Source organism: Heterocephalus glaber, unplaced genomic scaffold, assembly GCF_053883595.1.
Source record: "Heterocephalus glaber isolate CG9 unplaced genomic scaffold, H.glaber_assembly_v1.0 deba00001461, whole genome shotgun sequence".
NCBI lineage: Eukaryota > Metazoa > Chordata > Mammalia > Rodentia > Bathyergidae > Heterocephalus > Heterocephalus glaber.
Window position 1 is genome coordinate 24,402,099 of NW_028258308.1, and position 6,580 is coordinate 24,408,678.

The 6,580-nt window shown below is 39.4% G+C and overlaps 1 pseudogene; it reads left to right on the top strand.

Moving 5' to 3' along the window:
• Positions 1-1,651: 1,651 nt before the first annotated feature.
• Positions 1,652-3,583, top strand: LOC101718814 (cofilin-2 pseudogene; annotated as a pseudogene).
• The last annotated feature ends 2,997 nt before the right edge of the window (positions 3,584-6,580 follow it).

Sequence of the window (6,580 nt, forward strand, 5' to 3'; positions counted from 1 at the left end):
AACATGGGTGGCTCTCAGCAAGAACTTAGGTGCAGATCAAATTTGTATGTCATTTCACCATTTTGAACAAATTGTGTCCACTGCTTTCATTTACAAAATTATTCTCTCTTCCAAAGAAAAGAGGGAAGAATTTTCTTGTAGAGTTAACATTCAAAATTACTCATCATCTCTGCAAGAAACCCTAATGTAATTCAAAAACAACACTTATATCTGTTTTTTTTAAAATCTCAAATTGTCCTGGTGGCAAAAGACATATTTATATGCATTTTGCCAATATATTAGCACCTGTCTGGTTTTTTTGTGGTTTTTTTTGTTACCGGGGATGGAACTCAGGACCTTGTGCTTGCAAGGCAGGCAGGGTGCCGCTGAGCTACATCTCGCTGAGCTAAATCCCTGGTCCTGTCAATTTTTACATAAGAATGGGATTAAGGTAAGGATCTGTTAATTATTTAAATCCTATTTTCTGATTTTATGACCCAGATGCCAAAAATACATTTCAGGTTTGTTATTAAAGGTTAAAAATAAATTAAGAATTTTTTATAAAATATTGGCTTTAAAGCACCATAGAACATTCCTCGAAAACTAATTAGACTTTATAGAAAAATCTGTTTTTTTAAATTGTAAAAATAGCATCGCTAACATCCTGATAGTTCAAATGGAAACACCCTTCTCTTTTCTTTTTCCAGCTATTGTTATGTGTTTTGGATATTTCCTTTATTGTTTTCTTTTGGAAAATATGCCTGATTTTATTCTTGAAAAATGCTTATCTCTCAGAAGGATTATCTTTGAATTGAAATTTTAGTAAGTATGTTCTTGGTCTCTCAACTATTCAGTATCCAACTTGTTTGCTTTAAAAAATATATTCATTACAAAAAGTTTTGTTAGTCTCATGACACTGAGAAACTATTGATTGTGACCTTTTTATTTTAAATGATTTAAAAAATATATGTTCTTTTTAATCATTACCACATGTTGTTCAAATATCTTTTAAAACTTAAAATTACCCATGAATCCACTACCCAGATGAAGTTACTTGTATATTTTTTGTACTTTCTCTCTTTATTTTATTTTTTTCTTGGTACCAGGGAATGAACTCAGGTCCTTGCCCTTGCAAGGCAGGTGGCAGAACCACAGAGCTAAATCCCCAGCCCTGTACTTTCTCTCTTTACACACATACACACACACAAACACACACATTTTGAAACACAAATCATACTGTATATACAGTTTTGAATCCAGGTTTTGGCTTAAAATTTTCTAAGCCATTAAGTAGTCTTTGAAAAAACTTTAAAGGTCCTGTAGTATTATTTAATAATTCATCTAAAAATATTTATTGTTTATAATGTTTTCAACATTCAAAATAGGATAGGAAGTCTGTACTAGTCTGGAGCTTCAGTTCAGGTAATTTCCAAATTGGTAGATTAGGAAAAATTTCTATTCCTCTTAGGGGTTCATTAGAATACAATTGTTTTCACCAGAGCTGAAGAGCTTCCTGAATTCATAAAAACGTGAACTCTGAACAGATATTTGCAAATGTCTGAAGTATTAAAGTGTCTATGATTCAGGCTGAATACTATCTTTCCCCACTAATGCACCCAACTCCACCCAAAGTTATCAGAGGAACTCACCACAACTGAAAATGGGACCAAACATGAAAATCCTAACATCAGGACCTGACATTGAAGGGAAAGTGGTGGCTGTGGTTGCAGGTTGCTCACTGATTTTAGCACGCCTTTCATTCACACTCTTTGTGGTAATTGTGTGTAAGTGGAATGACTATGAACTGTGATACTTTGGTGTCTCAGAAACTGCTGTGGCACAAACACTAACTGAGCCTACTAAGAACCCCTTAACTTTCATTTCACAAAATATCTGCAGTGGGCAGATCTTTGGCAATAGAGTGTGGTAGCTGCTTTGCAATTTCACAAACACTTAACAGAGCATGTTCTTAACACCATTGGTGACATTAAACACAGTGAATGAGTGACAGTGTTATAGAAGATAAGTCCCAGTATAGGACTGGCACTGAATGAAACTGGTGTAGGCTCAGCCTGGATTACTATGATAGGGAAAGAAAAAACTTTCATACTCTAGAAGGCTGACATTGTTGAAATGGAAATCTTCTAAACTGGGTATAAATTTGATTTTCTAAGTCAAAAGCTGAGGCACCAATTCAGCTTCATTGACATCACATGCTGCATATTTCTCACAGCTACAGTAGCAGGTAAAAAAGGAGCAGAATATTTTAGGTCTAATTATGTCTCCTGCAACAGACTGGGTCAGAAGATGAATGGAAAGAAGGTGATTTATGCTAGCTCTAATGGCCCAGTCTTCTGACCCACTTAGAAAACCAACAGGAACTACTAAGACTGGTTTGTGCACATATGTTGGCTCCCTTTTAAATATTAGGAAGAGGACTCTATCTAAAGATAGAGGTTTAGGGTGGTGAAATTTGGGCAATTATACTCATATGACTTCCTTTATAGTCATAAGTTTAAAAAGCTCAAAATATTTGCATATCATCAACTATGTTGTGATAAATATCTCTCATGTCCTGACCAGTAAAGTATGAAAAACTACAGTATTTGTATGAGTTAGCTTGTGCTACAATGACAAAATACCATAGACTGCATGGTTTAAACAACAGAAATTACTTCTCACAGTTCTGGAGGCTGGGAAGTTCAAGATCAAGGTATGGCAGGAGTCAGCTTCTGGTAAGGGCTTGTGAATACCTACCTTGCACTTTGTTGTCCCTTCCTTATCCTGTTAGGCCACCAGCTCTTTGGGATTAGGGCCCCAACCACCCTTATGACCTTGTTTAACCTTTATCACCTCCTACCAGGCCATCTCCAAATGCAGCCATATTGGGGTTAGGACCTGAACACATGAAGTTTGTGGGGACATAAACATTCAGTCCATAACAGGATTCTAGACTAAGAACTTCCCCCCCTTCTTCTGCCAGTGCCAACCAGCCAGAACCTGAGCCACCACCACAGTCACAGCACAGGCACTGCGGCATCTGGAGTTACAGTGAATGATGAAGTCATCAAGTTGTTAATAATATACAAGTAAGGGAATCGTCTACACAAGAGGAGATTAAAAAAAGAAAGCAGTTCTCTTCTGTTTAAGCAATGACAAAAGACAAGTAATTGTAGAGGAAGCAAAGCAGACATTGCTGGGGTGATGTTGGTGATACTGTACAGGATCCCCACACATCTCTTGTGAACTTGCCTCCTTTGAAAGATTGCTGATATGCTTTGTATGATGCCATAAATGAAACAAAAGAATCTAAGAAAGAAGGACTAGTAGTTATATTCTGAGCTCCTGAAAATACACCATTCAAAAGCAAGACAATTGATGTCAACCCTAACCCTTAAAGATATCATTAAAAAGAAACTTACAGGTGTTAAATATGAGTGGCAAGTAAATGGCTTGGATGATATTAACGACCATTCAACACTTGGAGAGAAATTCAAAGGTAATGTTGTAGTTTTACTCGAAGGAAAACCATTATGAAATGACAGTCAAGTGCCCTCCAGATTGTAAGATGCTTTCACTTCTTCATCTCAGTCCCTTGGAATAGTGTTAGGTTTTGTTCTTTCCCTTTCCACTGGACCCTTTGAACACAATGAATAAAGGAGGCATGTAGGCAGCTTGTCAGTCATTACCATTAGATTGTTTAACATGGTACTTTTATGTACAACCCAGTGAATAGCTTCCCATCTTATGTTAGCCCAAACAACTTGTTATATGCCTCCCTTGGTGCAAGCACTACAATGAATGTGATTGTCAATGGGAATAGCTCAGAATACTGCAGAGAGAAAGCTAATTGCATGCCTTAAAAGTATTGGCCACTGGTCATATGGTAAAATGGTTGTACTTGTTCACAGTTCTGTGAGACACTCAAGCATTTATAGACTTCACCTGCCTTCGCAAGCCTATTTTTGCGACGTGGCACCAAGGATATAACACTATGCATCAAAAGCAATTTTTTGTAATGATTTTAATCCTCTGAAAGGAATGCCAACTAAGTTTCACTAACCATGTTGTCAGTTTATCCTAGTACCTCCGTGTTCATTCCTATTGCCTGCATATCTTAAAAAAAGTAGATGTTAGGGCCGGGGTTTTAGCTCAGTGGTTCCGCTGCCTGCCTCACAAGTGCAAGGTCCCGAGTTTGATCTCCAGTACCAAAAAAAAAAAAAAAAAAAGAAGTAGATGTTACTAATGCCTTTTAATTTTCCATTGAGTGTACAGTATTGAATAAGTGTAGGCGTTTTATGATTATCATTTGAGTTTTGCAACAGTAATGATATTTTTAATATCAGTCATGATGGCAATTTCTGTATAAAAGAGCCTTAAATGGAACACTGTTTTAAGATTAAACTTCCTACCCGCACAAAAAGGGCCATATTGTGATGAAAAGTGTGGCATACTAAAAAAAAAAACAAAGCAAAAACAAAGCAAAAACAAAAACTAAGAATTTAATGCAAGGGATGTCTTGCTTCTGAAATTAGTGGAAGAAAAAGAAGGAAGAGGAGATTAAGAGGACAAGAAAGAAAACGAGGAAGGGAGGATGAAAGAGAAGAGGAAGAAGAAGAAAGTTTGGTCTGCCCACGCCCTACCGAGGTCCCCAGTCCCCTGGAACACGCCAAATCACCCTGCTGCAGACAGGCAGGTCTGTGCACGCCCTACCGAGGTCCCGAGTCACGCAGAAGAAGCCGAATCACACCGCTGCAGACAGGCAGCCACCTGGTTCCACACTACAAAGACGCAGAGGACACCAGACCACAAGACCAAGGTACTGAGTCCCGCTGCTCCTGGCCCAGAGGTAGGGGCTTTTGAGCCATCGTCCCACTGCTCCTGGTCCAGAGGAAGGGCCTGCCCGGTCACCATCCCTCCCGCTGCTCCCAGCCCAGAGGAAAGGGCTTTTGGGCCACCTTCTGTCCTGCTGCTCCTGGCCCAGAGGAAGGGGCTTCCGGGCCACCATCCCTCCCACCGCTCCTGGCCCAGAGGTAGGGGCTTCTGAGCCACCATACAGAGGTAGGGTCTTACCAGCCACCATCCCTCTCCCTGCTCCCAGCCCATAGGAAAGGGCTTTTGGGTCACCATCCCTACCGTTGCTCCTGGCCCCTGTCCCACCTCTCCCAGCTCAGAGGAGGTAATCTGTGCAGGCGCTAACAGCCCCCCGCCCCAGTTGAAATGAGAAAACATGTAAATAAGTCTCAAAACCAGACTTCCAGATCACCTACAGCAACCCCAAAGGGAAATGAGATGGAACACTCTGATACTCAACCACCTGGACCCACTGAACTGGCAACAAAAGGGGATCTGGAAAAAAGGAAATCAGAAATAATTTCTCAGATAACAGGAGAAATTGTGCTCCTAGTGCAAGACATGATTAATAAATCTAGAGAGGAGCTGAGGAACATGATGGAATCCCAACAGAAGAAACAAATGGAATCCATAAAACAGATGCAAATAGATTACCAGGACATGAAAAACTCCATTGAAAGTCTACACAGCAGAATGAGCCAATGTGAGGACAGAATTTCAGATATAGACAATAAGATTGCAATTAGTGACCAGGAAAAGAAAAATTGCTTCAAAATTATAAGGGAACATGAGAAATCAATCCAGCAGCTGCTAGATGATGCAAAGAATAAACATAAGACTGATTGGGCTCAATGAAGAAACAGGAGAGAGTGGAGATGACATAAAAAAATCTCTTCACAGAAATAATGGCAGAAAACTTCCCAAGCATGGGAAAAGAGCTTGACATACAGATAACTGAGGCATATAGGACTCCAAATAGCCTTGATAAAAAAAAAAAATCTACACATAGGCATATAATTGTTAAGATTCCAGAAACACAACAGAAGAACAAAGTTCTCCAAGCAGTCAGAGAAAAGAAACAAATCACATACAAAGAAAGCCCATCAGAATCACAGCAGACTTCTCAACACAAACCAGCAAGGCAAGAAGAGCTTGGAGTGACATATTCCAAGCCCTAAAAGAAAACAGCCTCCAACCCAGATTGATGTACCCTGCAAAACTATCTTTCAAAATTGATGGAGAAATAAGATACTTTTGTGACAAAGAACACCTTAGGAACTTCATGAATACCAAACCAGCACTCCAAAGAATTTTACACAATAGCCTAGGAACAGACATTGGGGATCACAACCCCAGGAAGCAAAGCAGAATGAACCCATCTGGCACGACAAGAAATTAAATGTAAAGGGGCAGAACCCAACAAAAAGAAAAAGTCATGGCAATGACAAGTCAATACGTTTCAGTTATAACCATCAATGTTAATGGTCTCAATTCACCAATCAAAAGAAATAGACTGGCAGAATGGGTCAAGAAGCAAAATCCAACAATATGCTGCCTACAAGAAACACACTTAATTCAAAAGGAAACTCACAGACTGAAAGTTAAAGGGTGGAAAACAATACTGCATGCGACAGGAACCCCAAAAAAAGCAGGAGTAGCTATCCTCTTGGCAGATCAAGTAGATTTCAAACCCACACTGATTAAGAGAGACAAAGAAGGACACTACATCCTTGTAAAGGGAACAATC